Consider the following 20547-nt stretch of genomic DNA (forward strand, 5'->3'; position numbering starts at 1 on the left):
TAGGGAAATTGCAGGCCCCAGCTGGTAGTTGGAGTTGAGCCACGGCACCTGCATGTCTACAGTCCTTTCTGTGTCTTCCTCCTTTTCGCCACGAGAGCTCATTCTTTCGGGGCTCCCGTGGATGTCACTGGCACCCAATAAAACTCATTAAGCTCCTCTGCGGAGCGGTGCCAGGGCTCGTCCCTGTTGATGAGGGTGAATGCTTAAGTTGAAGGAGGAGCTTCTTTGTCCTGGGAGAAGTCCTTGTGGGCACGGTGATTCTGGCACACGGGTTCCGCGGTTCAGTAAGCTAATTAGATCAATCACATATTTTCCTTGGCAAGCTCTGGCAGCCTCTTTAAAACAAGAGCTAATCCGCTGGCCTTTGTGCGGGGAGATGTTATCAGACCCGGGTGCCCGTGGGCATTAGCCTTCAGCCGGTTCTTTATCTCCTCGTTGGAAACAGCTGTGCCCTTACACAGTAGATGCACAGCTCTCTGATTCCTCCTAATCACTTTTGTCACCTACGACAACACATTTTGTTTTCCTTGTTTGTTTTAAGCTCTTTTTTTTTTTTTGCCATAGGGTGTGTGCCATTGGGGAGAGAGAGAGAGAGAGAGAGTGGGGGGGGTGAGAAATCACCTCCCTTAGGGGGATGGCCACACTGTAATCCCTTCTCCTTCATTCTCTTCTTGGGATTTTGGACACGCATGCCTCATGCACCCAGTGTGAGTTTCAAGTTGCCAGGTCTGGGAGTCGAACCCTCCATGGTTGACTATGTGGGAGTCCAGCAGCTTAACCATTGTGATCCCTGCTGGCCCCAAGCAGTACACCTTTTCAGCCACCAACCCTGGCTTGTACAGAAGATGGTATCGAGTAATGCTTTGTTTTGTGCTACTATTGGTTAGGTTTTTAAAAAATGCTTTTAAAATAAGTCGTTGTATAATACAACCTTTAACAAAGTTTAAAGAAATCAGACTATGACATTTTTCATAAACTTCAGCAAAATAAAAGATATTCAAAAAAGTTTTTGGAAAATTGAATTAAGTGTAAGTTTCTTTTTGTGCAAAAATAAAAAATTGGAAATCGATGCATCATTTTTTTTACATGATGTGCGTTTTCCATGAACTGTTCGAAGCCCCTGCGTAGAAGGAAGTATTTCATTCACAGTCGTCAGTGGGTCATGAGCTACAACTTTCCCGCCACCCCCTTTCTTGGTTCACAATGTTCCGTGTGGTTAAGTTCTCTTAATTTTCCCTTCGAGGTGTGTCGATTTGCCCAACTCCATGTTCTTTGGTATCTCCTGGCCCATACCACCTGCTCTGCCTATAATTTCCCTCACTCGTCCTCTCTGTGTCAGGAACCCCTGCCGCCCCAGGCCAGCATTTCCCATGTGTATCTGCCAGCCTGCTTTGGATACACTCCTCTGTTTTATCCTGCGACTACTGTGCTCAGAGAGTTCTTCCTGTGTGCCCAGTAACGGAATGAGCCCAGTTGTGGAATGAGCTACAGCTCAGCTCCCTTACCTGACTTTCACTGATCGGATCCTATGCACTGAGCCAGTGGTAGTTCCTGGACCCTTCAAAAGCAAGTCGCCTGCCTTGGTTGGCTTGTCTTCCATGCCCTACGGAATGGCACCATGATGAAGGTGGGCCCTGCATTCAGATGGGTTTGGGATCAAGTGCTGGTCAGCCACCTGCCTTGGGAAGTTGGCCTCCCTGCACCTTAATTGCTCATCTGGAAATTAGGCATCGAAATGGGCCTTTCTGGGACCAGCAGATGATGTAATGATTACATTGCTGGATTCCCACGTAGTCAACTGTGGTTCAAATCACAGACCCAGCGGCTTAAAACTCAAGCCAGGCATGTGTGTGTGAGTACCCAAAATTCTGAGGGGATCGTGGCATGGCTAATCCCCTGGAGGGTGATTTCTCACTTTCTGCTTCTCTGGCAAGCGCACGCCCCTATAGCAAAAATATCTCTAAAAAAAAAGAAATGGGTCTTCCTTCATAGAGGTGTGAGCTGTGCATGCATCTGATACATAGTAAGAATTCAGCAAAAAGGTGCACTGCCACTGTTACCATGCCAGCTAAAATGCCCTTTAAGTCATTACATGGTAACGTACTGTGTTACGTTATGTTAGCACTTCCTCGGTGTTCCTGCGTGCCGGGCAGGTGCTGCCCTAAAATGCTTCCCTGCATTAATTCATCTCCTCCTGCCGAAAACTCTGCAGAGACAACTGATGCCAGTCCTGGTTTTTTGCTAGAGAGATTTTTTTGCTATAGGGTGTGTGTGCTTACTGGAGAGACAGAAAGAGACAGAGACAGAAAGTGAGAAATCACCCCCCCCCGGGGGGGGATGACCACGCCACAATCCCTTCTCCTCTGTTCTGCTCCTAGGACTTTGGGCACACACGCACACATGCCTGGCATGAGTTTTACGCCTCCAGGTCTGGGACTTTAACTGGGTTGGCCACGTGGAAGTTCAGCGCCTTAACCACGACACATCTGCTGGCCCCCAGTCCTATTTTATAAATGGGGAAACTGAGAATTTGAGAACTTGCCTAAACTCACTTAGTGGGCAAGTGGCAGGGTTAGGATTTGAACCTACCAAATCCAGTTCTAGCGTCTGTGCTCTTAAGCACTGGTTATAAACCTCAATTCTACTTGCACGGTAAAGACCCTATGATGAGCCCCCCCTCTAGAGCTATTCTGGCCTAACAGCCCATAATGAGATCTCCTTGTCTGAACACCAATGCATTTAGGGGCCAAAATAAGTTAGTAATTGCTAAAGCCTCCGTTGTTTTGTACTTTTCATTCATGTAAATACTAAACGTTTGATTATAGTTATTACATGCCATAGTAGAGAATTTGGAGTATGAAGACACAGAGGAAAAAATAAGGGACCAGCAGATGGCATAATGGTTACGTTGCTGGACTCCCACATAGCCAACTACAGTTTGAGTCCCAGACCCAGAGGCTCGAAACTCACGCCTGGCACACGTGTATGTGTGCCCAAGATCCCAGAGGAGAACAGAGGAGAGGGGATTGTGGCACAGCCATCCCCCTGGGGAGGGTGATTTCTCACTTTCTGTCTCTCTCTCTCTCTGGTGAGCACATGTGCCCCATAGCATAAATCTCTCCAAAAAAAGAAAAAGAAAATATACCCGGAGAGATCTACTATTCATAGGTTGTCCGTCCTCCTGGTCTTATTTGCAAATATGATAGTGGATTGTTGGAAAAGTCATGACACATTTTTATGTAGAAAAAATACATGATGAGTTTTCCGACAACCCAACACATTACATACCTAACAGGGTAGGGTATGTGTATACGTCATACTTAATTATGGTCATGCCACGTGTGTAATTCTGCATATTGCTTTTCTTGTTTAATATCATTTTGAGCATTTGCCTATGTTTTTAAATATGATTCTAAGTCACCATTACAGTGAATGCAAACAATTTAATTGCTTCTTCAGTCTGTCCATGGTGGACATATTATTTCCAATTTCTAAATGGTTACAAACATTTCTGCAATGAAATGATCAAAGTTTGTGGCTTTACCCGACCATGCGGTTCGAGTCTTGGACCCAGCAGCTTGGGAAACACACTGGGTGCATGTATGTTTATACCCCAGACCCCAACAGGATGGAGAAATGGAGTAGAGGGGACCGTGGCACGACCATGCCCTGTGATGTGTGGGGGTGCTTTCGCCTTGTCTCTGTCTCTGTCTCTCTCTCGCAAGAGCATACACACTCTGGCAAAAGAGAAGTCTTGTGAGAGGGTGCTTTCTCCCTCCCTCTCTCTGCCAACTACCTATGCCCTCTAGCAAAAGAGAGAGGAAAAAAAATTCCGTGGCCTTACAAAGGTTTCTGGTACCTATGCAAAATTGCCTTTGCAACTCTTGTGCGATTTATTACTTCTTCTGTAGTGAGGGACTCCACAGTGCTGCAGGGCGGTGGCTGACTGCTAAAATGATGCTAAGTCTTGCTAAGTGATGGACGGCCTAGGGCAAGGATCATGACTCCATTACATGACTCCAAAGTGCGTGAGCAATGAGCACGGGGCACTCCACGCGTGCTTATTCGTTTATCATTAGCGATGTGATGGCCTTCACAGGACGCTAGGATTTAGAAACTGACGGACACTGTGCAGTTCATTGAAGAGGGCCCCTGTTCTGAGTACAGCAAGACTCCGATTCAGTAGCTTCTCTGAGTCGGGTAGCTGGGTGGCTGCGTAAGTATTAGGTTTCCAGTTTTCAAACTCACTGATTTCCCGCCTTGTTTCACTGCAGCCTGCGCTGCAGGTCAGAAGGGTGGAGCCCGCCCTGCACTGGCTGTTCGTGCTTCTCCTCAAAGAGTGCTCGGTTCCCAGGAGGGTCTGGGTGGCATGGATTAGTATTTCTGTGTCTCGATAATGCAGAACGAAAAGTACATGAAATGACTTTTTACAGTTCAATTGTGTTTTTTTTTCTCTTGATATTGTGATAATTAAGTCAATAAAAGCAGTTTCAAGGCCAAAAACATATGTTAAATTCATACTCCTCCCTGGTTGGGGTGGTGTGGTGGTGAAGCTGGATTCCCACAAGGCAGACTGTGCGGTTTGAGTACCAGACCCAGCAGCTTGAAAAATACACTGGGCACGAGTGTGCGTGGGCCCAAAATTCCGAGAGGAGAGATGGAGGAGAAGGGATTGCAGCATGGCCATCCCCCCAGGGGGTGCCTTTTCTTTTTCCCTCACTCAGTGTTGCTCTCCAGTAAGCCCGTGTCCCTGTAACAACAATAACGAATACCTATATATTCGTATTCACCTCTACTGCCAATAAGATTGACTGACGTTACCAAGGCAAAAGGTTTCCTTACTTGTCTTTTTTTTTTTTTTGAGAGAGATTTTTTTTTGCTATAGGGTGTGTGCGCTTACCCGAGAAACAGAGGCAGACAGACAGACAGCGAGAAGTCATCCCCACCCCCAAGGGAGGTGTGACCACGCTGCAATCCTTTCTCCATCCTCCTCTCGGGACTGTGGGCACGCACACACATGGGCCCGGCATGAGTTTTGAGTTGCCAGGTCCGGGGCTTGAACCACAGTCGATTACATGGGAGTCCAGCGGTGTAACCGCCATACTATCTGCTGGTCACCTCTTACTCTTCTTAGTCTCAGAATAACCTCCCTTATCACCCCTCCTGTCCTTAATGAAGAACAAAGATGTTACCTACTGATGTCAAAAATTACCTTAATGGATTAAAATGTCTGTCTAAAAATAAACAATGAAAAAATAAACCTGCTTTGAGAAAACTCATTTTTGTGGAAAGATCTTAATACCATTGAATATGCTTTATGATGTACAACTTAGAGAAAAAAATTTAAAAGATAATTATCTTTAATAATTATCCCATTTATCTTTTGGAAGAGATACATTATAGCTGTCTAGAGATTGTGGAAATGATAGGTAAAACTGGGCTTACACTTTGGCCAAAAATCTTCTTTTATTTTCTTTCCTTTTTTTAAATTAATTAATTAATTTACTCAACATGTGCGCACACACACACGTGCGCATACACACACACACACTCTTATACTATTTTTTAAGAGAGAGATTGTTACTATAGGGCGTGTGTGCTCGCCAGAGAGAAAAAAAATGAGAAATCACCCCTCTGGGGGGATGGCCATACCATAATCCCTTCTCTTCCATTCTCCTCTTGGGATCTTGGGCATGCACGCACATGTGCCCAGTGTGAATTTCAAGCCACCAGGTCCAAGACTCAAACCGCAGTCGACTATGTGGGAATCCCGTGATGTAACCATGACGCCGTCTTCTGATCCCACAACAAATTATTTATATATATGTATATATATTTTTAAGTTACCATTTTCTTTTTAGTCAAAGTTGTTTCCTATTTATCAAGATAAATTAATCACTCTATTTAGTCTGAGCATGTGTACACTCGCAGGGGGGCGGCAGGGAGACAGAGGGAAAGTGAGAAGTCACTCCCCAGGGGGTATGGCCATGCCATAGTCCGTTCTCTTCCATTCTCCACTCAGGATTTTGGGCGCCCTGCTTGATTTTCAAGCTGCTATGCCTGGGACTTGAACCCTGGCCAGCCATCTGAGAGTCTAGTGCCTTGACCCCCACACCACCTGCTGGCACGCATTGTGTAAGGCCCTGGGAATAGAGCAGCGAGCAGCACCTAGCCCTCACCATCCCAGAGTGGGGCACAGGCCAGTTCCGGGAATGCTTCCCAGTGGGGAGACCTCTCTACCAGGATCCGAGGGGTCAGAGGACTGAAGAGTGGGCCTGCCACGACCAGATCTGGGCTTGGGACGAGAGGATTCAGCACGTGGCTTCACTGTTCATGTGGACACACCTACAGGACCTCTTAAAGAAGGAGGGCCATGGGGACATTCACGCTTCATAACGGAACCTTTATCTCAGAAACAGAAACCCTTCGCTGCTGGTTGAGACCCAACGCTTTCTGTGTCTAGCTGACCAGGCCAGGTTCTAATCACAGGGACATTCCTGGCACCCTCTGTCCCAGCACCCCAGGCACTGCCGCCCCGCTTCTTGCTTGAAAACTGCATGGCGGTTTCCCCTCTCCTTGGCAGATACGATTAGAGGGGACACTTTGCAGTCGGGAGCCGGAGGGACTAGTGTGGCATGCCTTCATGGTGGTGCCCCCCATTTACTCCATCTCGTTCTCCCAAAGAGCTGTCATAAAATGCGGCCCATCAGTGGCATCCTGTGTGTGTGAGAAGAGGCAGAAGTGCCTGCAGATACGGGGCTGCTGAGATTCGACTCCCTGAAGCCGTCAGGACTCACTCTCCCTCTTCACTGCGCCCCTTGCCCGTCGGGACAGGCCACAGACTCCCAGAGCGCCAAGGCCGACACCTGCAGCTCGCCTCGTCCAATGTTCTTCAGACTTTCTTAGACACTCTTTATTTTTCCAACGAAACCTTCCATGGAAATCCAGGACATAAATCTCTTAAGAAGCAGCGAACTGGCATATTAGAGAGTTTTAATTATTCATTGTGTTTTAAATGCCTGGAGGGCCGATGCTCCCCAAAGCTTGTGAGTTCTAGCAGGCACAGATGGAAAAATGGCTCCCAGTAATAGCTCGCTTTATTAGTGCTTGAGAAAGACACTGCTGAGCACTCCTCCACAGGGTCGTGATTCAGTCTCCCCTGCCACCCTGCAGCCCCGCGCGGAAGGTGCCATTATCATGTCTCTGTTTTGCAGATGAGGCTCTAGGCTTAGAGAAGTTGAGGCCCATGACTAGGAAATAACAGAGCTGGTCCCCGAGACTGGAGCTCCCTAAGTACCCTTAGCGAATAATCCCGCAGAAGCTCGTCATAAGATGCTGTGGGTCGTTGTCAGCACCAGGATGGGGCCAAGAATTCCGACCCCTCGTCCAGTGTTCTTTGTGTCACGTCATGATGACAACTGCGTGGGAAGTCTCAGCTAGCTCCCCGGAAATAATCTCCGTAGAACAAAATGACATACAGGACACATGACCTTCTTTTTTCACATAGCTGAAGAAAGGTCTTGTTAAGGAGCCAGCAGGTGGCGTGATGGTTCAGGTGCTGGACTCCCACGTGGCTGACTGTGGTTCGAGTCCTGGGCCTGGCGGCTTGAAAATCACACCAGACATGTGTGCACGCTTGCCCAAACTCCCAAGAGGGGAATGGAGAAGGGGTTGCCACTGGGTCATCCCCCCTGTGAGGTGATTTCTTGCCTTCCCTCTCTCTGTCTCTCTCCGGTGGGTGTATATTCTCTATGGCAAAACAAACAAACAAACAAAACAAACAAACAAACAAAAAACCTTAAAAAAAAAAAAAGAGGAACCAGCAGTTAGCATAATGGCTATGTCACTGGACTCCCATGTAGTAACCGCGGATTGAGTCCCGGAACCGGTGGTTTAGAACTCACGCTGGGCACGTGTGCGTGGGTGCTCAAGATCCTGAGAGGAGAATGGAGAAGAAGGGATTGCGGCGTGACCATCCCCGCTGGGGGGTGATTTCTCGCTTTCTGTCTCTCTGTCTCTGTCTGTCTGGCGAGCGCACGCGCCCTATAGCAAAAAAAACTCTCAATTGCTTTAAGGGACCAGCAGTTAGCGAAATAGCTATGTCACCAGACTCCCATGTAGTCTAACGCGGTTCGAGTCCCAGACCCGGTAGCTTAAAACTCACGCTGAGTGTGTGTGCGTGCATGCCCAAGATCCCAAGAGGAGAATGGAGGAGATGGAATTGTGGCATGGCCATTGCCCCTGGGGTGTGATTTTTCACTTTCTGTCTCTCTGCCTCTGTCTGGCTTTCTGGAGAGCACGTGGGCCCTATAGCAAAAACCTCTCCAAAAAAAAAAAAAGAAGAGTGGTCTTTTTGAAAAGGAAATGAGTATATGTTGGAGGGGAAGAAGAGTCTCTCCACTCTTCCCCCTTATTCTGTACCGTTTGTAATCAGAAGACCTGAAAAACCTTTGAAAAGTCAGGCTTATTTTTTTAAGGAGGAAGTTAATGATGTTTTTAATTTAATTATCTTATTCTCAAGGTTGTTGGGATTTACTTATTTTTAAATTAGGCAAGTCATCTGGCAACCTAACATGAGGGATAAATGCTTTTTAAATGGTAACACAGGGTAACAGCCACTTTTTTTTTTTTTAAGAGACTTTTGCTATAGGGCGCGTGCACTCACCAGAGACAGCGAGACAGAAAGTGAGAAATCACCCCCTAGGGGGGATGGCCACACTGCAATTCTTTCTCCTCCATTCCCCTCTCAGGATCTTGGGCACGCATGCATACACACCCGGTGTGAGTTTTAAGCCACCGGGTCTGGGACTCGAACCGCGGTCGACTACATGGGAGTCCAGCGACATAAGCCATTATACTAACTGCTGGTCCCAGTAATAGCCACTTTTTGTGATGATTCTTAATACTAGTTTGGGTGGAGTTAACAGGTGGCATGATGGGTAAGGTGCTGGACTCCCACATGGTCGACCACTTGTTCAAGGCTTGGACAGGGCAGCTTAAAAATCATGCAGGGGTCGTGCCCAAAATCCCAAGCAGAGAATGGAGAAGGGATTGTGACATGGAGGGGGTGTGATTTCTTACTTTCCTTCTCTCTCTCTCTCTCTCTCTCTCTCTGGAGAGCATATGTACCCTGTGGTGCAAAGGAAAGTTTTTTGTTTGGGAATCACTTAGGACTGTTAGAGCCTGGGTATTGGGAAATACTGATAAACACGCTGAAACAGCCTTCCTGTCTCTTTCTTAGTTTGCCTGACAAAGGTGCTATTCTCTCCCTGTTTGAAGGCTGGTACTGATGCAAAGAATTATTATTATTATTTTAAAAATACCTTATTTTCTTTTTTGTCCCAAGCACCTTTAGTAACCCCAGATATGCAGTCCCTAGTTGGCAGATGCATGCCATCCGGGGTGTAGATGCCGAGGTGGAGATTTGTCTGCAGGCGTTTGTCAGGGGTGCTCTCTGCATCAGCTCACCTGCCGGGAGAGGAGGCAGGGCTGGGTGGAGGCCATGCCGGGCTGCCAGGAGGCCTCACTGATGAGGTCAGGCCTACAGGGGGCTCTGGGTCCGGATGGCCCCTCAGAGTTGTGCTGAGTGGGCTGAGGAGTCACACTCCCCCTTTGCCATGGATGTGGACTTGCCCAAGGAGGGCCATCATCTTAGGCAAAGCAGCCTTTTCAGCAGAGGGTGTTTTGGAGGGGCCGGCGGCCAGGAGCACTGCTAGCACCAGGAGGAGTGAACCCTCCCGTCCTGGCGGGCCTGGGGGTATCAGCCTCCATTACCGTGCTGCCGACTTGGACGCTCAATGGAAGACTGGGAGCACGTGCACAGGGTACATCCTCTCTCCAGTGATGAATCTGAGGGCTCTCCGGGAAGCTCTTGGGATTTGCATATTTGGAAAAATTATACATTGATTTCCATTTATTTATTTTGGCACCAAAATCAATTTGGACTTTACATTTTCCCACACACTTTTGGAAGTATTGGAACATAGTCTTAAGGCAGTGGGTTGATGTGCAAGGTCTCCATGAACACATCCGTTTCCCCCCGGCGTGGGTGTCTGTGTTAGGAAGGTCTGGTCCGTAATCCGGTAAAAACAGAACCGCCTTGGGAACCAGCAGTTAGCGTAATGGCTATGTCGCTGGACTCCCACGTAGTTGACCGCGGTTCGCGTCCTGAACCCGGTGGCTTAAAACTCACGCCAGGCGCGTGTGCGTGCGTGCCCAAGATCCCAAGAGGAGAATGGAGGAGAAGGGATTGCGGCGTGACCATCCCCCCTGGGGGGTGATTTCTCGCTTTCTGTCTCTAATGTCTCTCTCTGTCTGTCTGGCGAGCGCACCCTCCCTATAGTGAAAATCTCTCCAAAAAAACCCCCAAAAAAACAGAACCGCCTTTCTCATTCAGTCTCCTTGACCCATCATGTGCTGTCTTCTAGTATGAAACCCCAAACCTGGCCAAGTCACGATCCTTAAATTGCTCACGTAGAAGTGTGCTTCGGATTGTAATTATCCGGGGAGACCTCTGGGCACACACCACGGGGAGACAAGCGAGGGGTACAGGAACGCCCTCACCCCAGAAGTGCAGAATGCGACCCCGACGGCTCACCGGGAGGGCCGATGGGATCCATGACCCGCATTTGTATTTCAGATACTGCGTGGTTCGGTTCTTCATAGACAGTTACAGAGAGGCACGTCTAGTTATGTCTTAACTCGCTCATTTAAATTCTGCTCGCTGGACTCAGCGTGTACACAGCCGAACGTATGGGCTGCTCCTCGTGTCACTGGTCTACCTGTGCCACAGGAAAAAGAAAACTCGGACATGTTTAGACTCCGCGTTTGGCTAGTTCGTCTTTCAGTCGACGCTAAGGTAGCCTCTCTCTTGGAATAAAGTGATGAATTGGATCTATTGGAGGGATATATTAAATGTTAATGTTTAGTGGTATTTTTTTTTTTTTCCGTTTTACTGTCAAGGTAATCAGTTTTGCTTGTTTTTTTTTTTTTTTTTCTAACATGTACTGAACTTCTAACCAGCTGGGCATCATTTGTATGGCTAGACGTTACGTGAGGATGCAGCGTCTGTTGAGGCTGGAACTCCACATTTTCTGGACGGTGGGAGTGATGGCTCTGGCGGTAGAAGGCGTTCAGCCTCTTCCGGTCATTATCTGCCTGTCCCCAATCTTTTAATCTCCCTGTAAAATGGATTTGTGGCAAGTTCCACAACTTAGGACAAAGCAAGCAAACAAACCAACAAATGGAGGTATTTTATTAGGGGACAAGAAGCAGGGAATCACAGGGTTTTTTGTTCGTTTGTTTGTTTTTAAGGTTTTTGCCGCAGGGTGTGGGCACTTGGAGAGACAAAGACAGTGAGAGGGAACGTGAGAAATGACCCTTTAGGGGGATGATCACACCACAATTCCTCTTCCTCTGTTCTCCTCCTGAGATTTGGGGCATGCTTGGGGCATGCACGCATGCATGTGTGCCCGGCATAAGTTCCAAGCTGACGAGGCTGGGACTCGAACCGTGGTCGGCCATGTGGGAGTCCAGTCCTTAACCACTTGCTGGCCCCTCATGCTGTATTGTTACCATCATCGGGAGTGTCCTCTGTGCCTAGGTGACTCTCTTCTCTGGGTCACCCCAGATCTATTCCTACGCAAGCGTGGCGATGATGAAGGAGACCCCTGGTGAGGTTGGTTCTACCCCTCACCTCCTCACGACTGCGGGCTGACTCCTCCCTCCCTCCCAGTCCTGGTCCTCCTGGCTCTTCCTCTTGGTGGCCACGTGAGCACTCTCTCTAAGGAGCTTCCACGTCTTTTTTTTTTTTTTTTTAATGTTTTTGTTATTGTATGCTTGTGCTTACCAGAGAGACAGAGACAGACAGAGAGACAGAAAGCGAGAAGTCACCCTCCAGGGGGGGTGGCCATGTTGCAACCCCTTCTCCCTCATTCTCTTCTCAGGTTTTGGGGATGCACACACATGTACCTGGCTTGAGTTCCAAGCCTCTGGGTCTGGGACTCGAACTGAAGTGGGCCATGTGGGAGTCCAGCGACATAGTCCTTACATCATCTGCTGGTCCCTCCATTTCTTCTAGAAAACAGGGTGTCTGTGAGAGTTGAATAGACAAGACAGAGGAGTGCCTGGCTGGGAGATGGCAGCCTGCTCGCTGGTGATTCAGACACTCCTGAGGTAGACTCTGCAGTAGCCCCTGACTCCCAAGGCCGAGGCTGGGCTCTATTCCCAAGCTCCACAGCCTGTCTCCGGGCCTTGGATTAAATGCTTATTGAGTCAACTCTTAAATCACCCCAAGTGTGGCCCTTCCTCTCAGGAAGACCAGGGTCTGGTTCTGAAATGACTACAACACAGAGCGGGACTACAGGGCTGCAGAGAGATGCTGTTCAATGAGGAGGTTTGGGAAGACAGCAGGCACACAGTAGGCACACAGCATGCACACAGTAGGTGCTTAGTCGGTGCTTAGGTCAGCATTATGTGTTTGATCTGGGCAACCAAAGGTTTGGGGATGCTGAAAATGTTTGCTAAAATATATTGCACATATTCTGTTTCTATTCTTGAGTTTTAACCACTTCAACTTTTCATGCCTACATGGTCTTTGAACTATGTGTGTGACAGGGGTGGACAGAGGGCTCTTTCTGAGCTCACGCAGGTGGGATTAAATCTGGGGACACATGTTCCATGCATCCAGTTCTTCTGGCGCCTTTGCAACCATGTACTGAATACGGTACCTTTCTGGGGTGCACTGTTAGGCTGAGGATATGGCAGTTTCTCATGCCTGGTTGTAGTTAATGCATATATAGATCATTCAAACATCTTCGCCTTTTAAAAACTGTCATTATTTAGTTATTCTACCAAACAACTTTGAAAAGATTCTTTCTCCAGAGAGAGAGAGAGCCGGAGTAGAATGAATTACTTTTAATCACCCTGCTTTGGATAGTACGTTCCGCTTTGCGGTCCTCACTCCAGTTGCAACTAGATTTTGGGGGGAGCCTCGGGGGATCTGCTCAGACTGTGGCTTGTTTGATTCCCCCGAGGCTGCGGCCCTTTGATCTCCTCCTGCGGGCTCCTCTGATCTGCTCTGTAAGGTGTTTGTGTCTCTGTGTGATGGATGCCTCACTGACCCAAGTAAATGGAAGAAAATTTCCTCCAGCCTTTAAATGTATTGCTTTCCTTGTTCTTTCAAAAAAACATGCTTTTCTTGGGTAGGAGCGTTTTAGACGTACTTGGCATCAAATCAACAGAACTGAGGCCTTTAATGGATTTCGAGGCACCAAGAAGTGGTTTTATGGGTAAGAATCCACTCTGCTTTCTTTCTCCGACCCTATGTCTCCTATCATAGCAAAACAACCGCCCCCTTCTCGTCCTCTTTCTTCTCCTAGTTTCTGAAACCAGAGTATCTGATTTCATTACAGCGTGTACTATTTTTGTTTCACTTTTTGGAAATAGAACGTGTTTGAAGGGTCTCTGTTGTCATTTTTCTTTCTTTCTTTTTTTCCCCTGTGGAAGAGGAAGGAAAGCTGTCAGATGTGGACTGAGTAAATTAAATGATGAGGAGGATAGTCGATGGAGTTACCAAGATGGAGTTACCAAGGTTCGGGAGCCGAGTCTGAGAATGGCTTTGATGTTGCAGAGAGTCTCGTCCATGATTCTGAGAGAGTCGGCTTTTTGGTAGGCTGTTGATTTGACTAATTAGTCCCAGGCTGGCTGGGTAAATGAATCGCTCAAGTCAGCTAGTAATTTTGATCAAATCAACGAGTAATTACGGTTTTGTGCAGGCAGCGAGTATAGAATGCTCATTATGTGGGGCTGAAGATGTTATTGTGATAATCACGTAAGAGACTGAATTTAAGCGCCACGGCCATCCTGTACCTTTCTCTTACTCCGAGGCTTAAATTCTCAGAACCTGGGATAGAACAGGTTGTTTGAAGAGGATCATTTTATGCTCGCAATCAACAACGTGTAAACATGCGGAAGGTTCTCTAGTGCGAAGGTGAATACGCTCCGCTCCCATTTTGAATGTCCTTTAATTGTTTTCAATATATTTTTTTAAGAATTATTTTATTTAACTTTATTTACTTTTAATTTGACCAGATAGGAAGAGAGCGAAAGTGAGAAAGCAAGCTGCTTGTCCCAGGACTCGAACCACAGTCGGCCAGGTAGGAGTCCAGGGCCCTTAGCCATCACACCACCTGCCAGCCCCAATGTACTTTAATTTTAATAATCACATTTTTGGAAGCTTTTAGAACTAAAAATATGGTCAGATTTTTTTTTTTTTGAGAGAGAGATTTTTGCTGTAGAGCATGTGTGTTCGCCAGAGAGACAGAGACGAGAGACAGGGAGTGACCCCATCCCTTCTCTTTTATTCTCCTCTCAAGATTTTTTGGGCACACAAACACATATGTCTGGCATGAGTTTCAAACTGCCGGTTCTAGGACTCGCACTGGTTGGTTATGTGGGAGGGAGTCCAGTGCCTTAACCACTACACCACCTGCTGGTTCCTAATAAGTTCAGATTTTTACAGCCCCAAATTCTCTTCAGGCTCCTCACAGAAAGAACCTAGACTGAGCAATGTATGGGGCAGAGCAGGAAGTTATTGTTGCTAATTTTCTTACCGGAGTATTTGCACGATCAGGTCTTCCCAAGCCCAAATGCTTACATCATCCGGGTTCTATTCTATCTAAGTTTTTCCCTCAGTTTTGAAAACTTTCGGGGGACCAGCAGATGGTGTAATGGTTATATCGCTGGACTCCCATGTAGCAACTGTGGTTTGAGTCCTGGACCCAACAGCTGAAAATTCACACCGTGCGTGTGTGCGTGCATGCCCAAGATCCCAAGAGGAGAATGGAGGAGAAGGGATTGCTGTGTAGCCATCCCCCCACCCCGGGGGGTGATTTCTTGCTCTCTGTTTCTGACTGTCTCTATCTGGCAAGCATACGCACTCTATAGCAAAAATCTCTCTCTCAAAAAAAAAAAAAAAAAGAAAGAAAGAGAAAGAAAATTCTTTCTAGAGTATGATATTTATTACTGAGTTTCTACTTGGCAGTGTTTATGTGCTATATTTATGGGTGTCACTGTAAAATATTTTGAAAACAGAGACATGTTTACTTCATGGAAAAATCTGTCTTTAATTTTACTAGAGTTGTCTTTTGGTGGGTTACCTGCATCTGATCTCTTTTCTTTTTTCTGTTCTGTTTATCTATTCATTTCTTTTATGAGAGAGAGAGAGAGAGACAAAGAGACAGCATTCCCCACCGGTCCTGACGCTGTGATAGACCCCAGCCTCAGCCGGCCACGGATCAAGGCCCCGTGCATGGCCTGTATCTTCAGGGAGGTCTCCAGATGTGAACCCGGAACCTTCCCACGTGGGCCAGTTCCACCAAGCACCATGTCTTCCCTCTGCACCACCGTCCAGTTCTAACTTTGGGTTTATCCCCAAGGATGTGTAGGCATGCTCCTCCCGTTCCCTTGCTTGGTCCTAGTGTCCACCTGCCTCTCCCAGTGTGGGCAGCTCACTGTCTTATTCTTGCTTCCGAAGACACATTATAGTTTGTACAACCTGACCCCAAACGCCTACTCATTTGCTGGATACTCAACTCCCTTCCCATTTTAATGAGGGAAGAGGCATGTTGGCTTCCAACGAGGGCCTTGCTAAGGGCTATTCGGTAGCAATTCAGAATATTTTCATGTTTTGCCCATGTGCTAACATTAGGACCTAGTGCCCAGATAAATTGCAATCCGTTGTAATGGTGTTGGGTAAGATCATCCACTCTCGGTCCTTCCTGAGGCCTTAACATGGAAGCTTTTATTACAGATATACATGTTACTATTATATGGATTTTCTTTTCTTTTTTTTTTGCAAAAGTAGGAACTACCTCAGTTCCCGTTTTGCATCCATACCCTCTTCCCAGCCCCTTTGATTTTCAAAGCTAATTAACTCTCCGGTGCAGGATGCTTCTGCGGGGGAAGTGGGCACCCTGTCCATTCTAGCTCATTGTTTTCGAACTGAAGCACCAATTTGAGGGAGAAACTGTGCCCAAACCAAAACGAATCAGCAGCAGAACTTAATTTAGAGCACTGCCTCAGACTTTTCTCTTCTTGCTTCGCGTTCACTTCTTTTCCCCTCCATACGAAAGACACTGATGCGTACATGTTAATTTAGTGGAGATGGGTTTTAATGAAGGGCGCGTCGACAGCCTGAAACCATTCAAGTGGAAGCAGTCACTCTAGAGGCAAGCGGGGATGAATTGAAACAGAACAGGGGAGGCTTGTAATCTACCCTCTCGCGTCTTGGAGGCTTGTAGATAAATTAAGGCTTTTTGTTTGTTCGTGTTTTCGTTTTTGCTATGAGCCTGGTGTGCTCACTCGCCAGAGAGAGGGAGTGGGAAAATGAGAAATCGCCCTCCGGGGGGACAGTGAGGCTGCACTCCCTTCTCCTCCATTCTCCTCTTGGGATGTTGGGCGTGCACACACACGTGCCTGGTGTGAGTTTCTAGCCACGAGGTCCAGGGCCCGAACCGCTGTTGATCACGTGGGAGTCTAGGGCTTTAGCTACTATGTCACCTGTTGGCCCCTTTCTCCATGAGGACAGTGGTTGGTTGGGGTGGCGTGGGGTGGGGAAAGTGCAGACGGTGGCAGCTCTTGAGTCACAAGGCCATCCTTGCAGTGACAGAGGAATTGGTCAATATGAGTCATTCCAGGTTTGACTTTTATTTCTTGGAAGTGCAGCATATTATGTCTGAATTCTGGGCCCCCGAGCAGAAATTAGAGCCTCGGTTACCCGCCATTAACTGCAGATTACACAGGGCTCCTCCTCTTGTAGGGTCTCGGAAAGGCTGTGGCTCTGCTGAGGTTCTCATCTGTGCCAGAGTTAGTCTTGCACGGGACGTGCGTGCGCTGTGGCCGGTGCGTCCCTGAACACCAGGGAGAGGGAGTGGAGCCCTCGTCAAGCGAGGTAGGGAGCTGTCCCATTTGCAGCTGACGGTCTCTCGTATCATTTCCAAAACCACAGAAAGATCACTGTGGCAAAACGAAGGCTTCGAAGCTGTCAGATCTCTTGTTTGTGCATTTAAAACAAATGAAAGGTTCTTTCGTGTTTTCTTTTCTGTGTGTGTGTATGTGTGTGTGTGTGTGGGTGGGTGTGAGAGAGAGAGAGAGAGAGAGAGAGAGAGACAGATGCATCCCTAACAGGATCTTCATGCCACAATTCACCCCCCGCCTCGGTCAGCCCAGATCATGGGCATGTGTGTGTGCATCCCCAGTGTACAAAGGGAGGCCTTAGAACCTGAACCTGAGACCTTCCCACATGGGTCCCACAGAACATTGCATTACCACTGTGCCATTTTGAGGTTGGCCTCAAAATGTGTAGTATTTTAAAAAGAGAAAGATTAAGAAACTTATTTACATACATATGCTAATCTGATTTTCAGAATAAAGTTTAGTATGAAAGAAAAGGTTTTGTATAAGTAGAAAAAAATCCTATAAGAAAAGGCAAACGGAGCCAGCAGCTGGCATAGTGGTTAAGGCACTGGACTCCCACATGGCCAACGGTGGTTTGAGTCCCAGACCTGGCAGCTTGAGACTCATGCTGGGCACATGTGTGTGTGTGCCCAAAATCTCAGGAGGAGAATGGAGAGAGGATTGTGGGGTGATTTCTGGGGGTGGTTACCCACTTTCTCTCTCACTGTCTCTCTCTCTCTCCAGTGAATGTACATGCCCTCTGGCAAAAGACTTATTTTAAATAAACAAACAAAAGCCAAATTAAGAGTCACATGTCAGGCTCCATGATCTGCATCTAAGTCCCGGCTATTTAGGAGGCTGAGGCAGGAGGGTCTCGAGTTTGAGACCCAGACCACACAGTTAGACCTTGTCTGTAGGGGAAAGAAAAAGAGTTGTGAATAGAGACAAAATTATCCCAGTATAATGACAGTAAACTGCACTTCAGGAAGCGATTTGCGATTTGAGAAATCTTTGCAGTGCGCTCCTTTTACTTTTACTTCGGTTTTTCTTAAAAAGAGGTCCTTAGAAAAAATTATTGAGGGCACCAGCAGTTGGCATAATGGCTATGTTGCTGGACTCCCATGTAGTCCACCGCAGTTCGAGTACTGGACCCAGTGGTTTAAACTCTCGCCAGGCGCATGTGCGTGTGTTCCCAAGATCCCAAGAGGAGAATGGAGGAGAAGGGATTGCAGCGTGGCCATCTCCCCTGGGGCGTGATTTCTCGCTTTCTGTCTCTCTGTCTTTCTGGCGAGCACATGTGCCCTAGAGCAAAACCTCTCCAATAAAAAATTTAAAAAAAAGAAAGAAAAAATTATTGAGAAACTTTGGGACCCCTAGAAAAGACTTGAGGAATCTCAGGTCTCCTTAGACCGATAAAACTTTTGGTAGACCAGGGGCCCGGCAGGTGGCATGGTTGTTAGGGTACTGGACTGCCAAATGGCCAGCTGCAGTTCAAGTCCCAGACCTCCTGGCTTGAAAATCTCACTGGACGTGTGTGTGCGTGCATGCCCAAAGTCCCAAGAGGAGAAGGGATTACAGTGTGGCTACCTCCCCAGGAGGTGATTTCTCACTTTCCCCCTCTCTGTCTCCCTCCAGCGATCACACGTGCCTATGACAAAAACCTAAAAAAAAACAACTTTGGACAGAGCATGAACTTTACAGATTCCTGGAGATACTAAGCCCCATTGGCCGGAAGTAAACTGCATATATTTAACTCAGTAAGTGTTGTCGTATAGTACTGTTAAAGTGCCCATTTTAAAAAAGCACTCGATGGGCCCAGCAGATGGTGTAACGGCTCTGTCCCTGGACCCCACACAGTTGACTGTGGTTTGTCTTGGACCTGGCAGCATATAACGTGTGCCGGGTGCGTGTGCATGCATGCCGAAAATCCCAAGAGGAGAATGGAGGAGAAGGGATTGCAGCATGGCCACCCCCACCAGGGGAAGATTTCTTGCTTTCTGTCTCTCTGTCTCTCCAGCAAATGCATGAGCCCTATAGCAAAAGTTTCTCTAAAAAAAAAAAAAATACACTCTTTATAAATAGCCTTGCCACTCTTCTGAATTCTTTACACATTCCTTAATGCCATTTTTATCCATATCTATTCCACTGGAAGGTAACAGTTTGTATAACAGATGTGGTTGTCTGCCCTTTGGGTGTTTGTAATGAACGTGGTCACTGGAATTGAGTCACAGGCTGCTTCTTACCCACTCACACCACCGCGCTATCACTGTGTGCTCGCCTTCCTTTCGTGTGGAGACCAGAGAGACTTGGAGTTTGCTGTAATTTCTATCTCAAGCTCAACTTGGGCACTCTTCCTTTTGTTTAGGGTATCCATTTGCATTTCTTTTGTTAAAAAAAAAAAATGCTTTTGCTAATTGGGCCAGTCAGGCGTGGTGGCATGGTGGTTAAAGTAGCTGAATCCCACACGGCTGACTCCGCAGTTCAGGTCCTGGACACTACAGCTTGAAAAACACTCCGGGTGTGCGTGCGTGCCCAAAATCCCGAGAGGAGAATGGAGGAGAAGGGATTGTGGCATGGCCATCCCCGCTGGGGGGTGCTTTCTTTCTCTCCCTCCCTCTGTCTCTGGTGAGTGCATGCACCCTGTAACACAATGAAACAAACAAGCAAACAAATCGTTTGCTAAGCAGTACAGAGACATGGTACAAAGTTGAAAAGTGAGAAAGGGTGCACAGTGAAAAGTAGGGCTCCCTCCCTGGGCGCCCCCGCCCCCCAGTGCCCCCCCCCCACGCAGAGGCGGCCTGCGGAGTTCTCCGTGCCCTCTCCCGCGTGTTTACAAGCAGACGGAGGGATGCATCGTTTCGTCCTTTCACACGTCGCGCCAGCCTGTCCTTGCTGCTGTCCTGGCAGCTCTGCCGTCTCAGCACCTAGACAGCTGCCCCTTTTTTTTCTTGTAAACTGAGACATAGAATTCCACTATACGGAAAGGCCGCCCTTGATCTAACCGGACCGTGGCCGGTGGGTATCAGGATCTTGCCGACCGCTTGCCTCTCCTGCAGCGTACGGTGGCTAGCGCCGGGGTTCGAGAGCTGCTCGTGGTTAAGGAGGACGCGTCTGGGGTCTGAGTCACACCCCGCGGTGTCTGTGGGACCTGGATTGGGTGGGTTCCTCTCCCTCCTGTTCCCAGCAGAACACCTGTCACCACAGGAACCGCCCAACTCCACAACCAGCTCTCCCCTGCCACCTTTAGAATTTGACTAGGCTTTTCACCTGACTCGGGGCCCTAATTTAGGTTTTTACCATGAATTTATCTTTAAAGTGTCGTCTAAACTTCTTTTGAAGTGAGGTGATTCGTTGGACCCTTCATAGAATTGGCTGAGAACGCCGGTCACCTCGCTCCAGAAAAACATGGCCACAGTGTATGAGATTCACGGAGGCACTGTCGTGTCACTCATTGCACGTAGTACTGACGACACGTGTGCATAAAGAACCTTTTTTTTTTTTTTCAGAGATTTTTGCTATAGGGCGCATGCACTTGCCAGACAGACAGAGAGAGACATAGAGACAGAAAGCGAGAAATCACCCCCCAGGGGG

The 20547-nt window shown here is 47.7% G+C and overlaps 1 protein-coding gene across 1 annotated transcript in view; it reads left to right on the forward strand.

Annotated features, from left to right (window-relative positions):
- FHIP1A (FHF complex subunit HOOK interacting protein 1A) overlaps window positions 1–20547 on the forward strand; it is a 205138-nt gene that overhangs the window by 62925 nt on the left and 121666 nt on the right.

This window comes from Tupaia chinensis, unplaced genomic scaffold, assembly GCF_000334495.1.
Source record: "Tupaia chinensis unplaced genomic scaffold, TupChi_1.0 Scaffold000521_1, whole genome shotgun sequence".
NCBI lineage: Eukaryota > Metazoa > Chordata > Mammalia > Scandentia > Tupaiidae > Tupaia > Tupaia belangeri.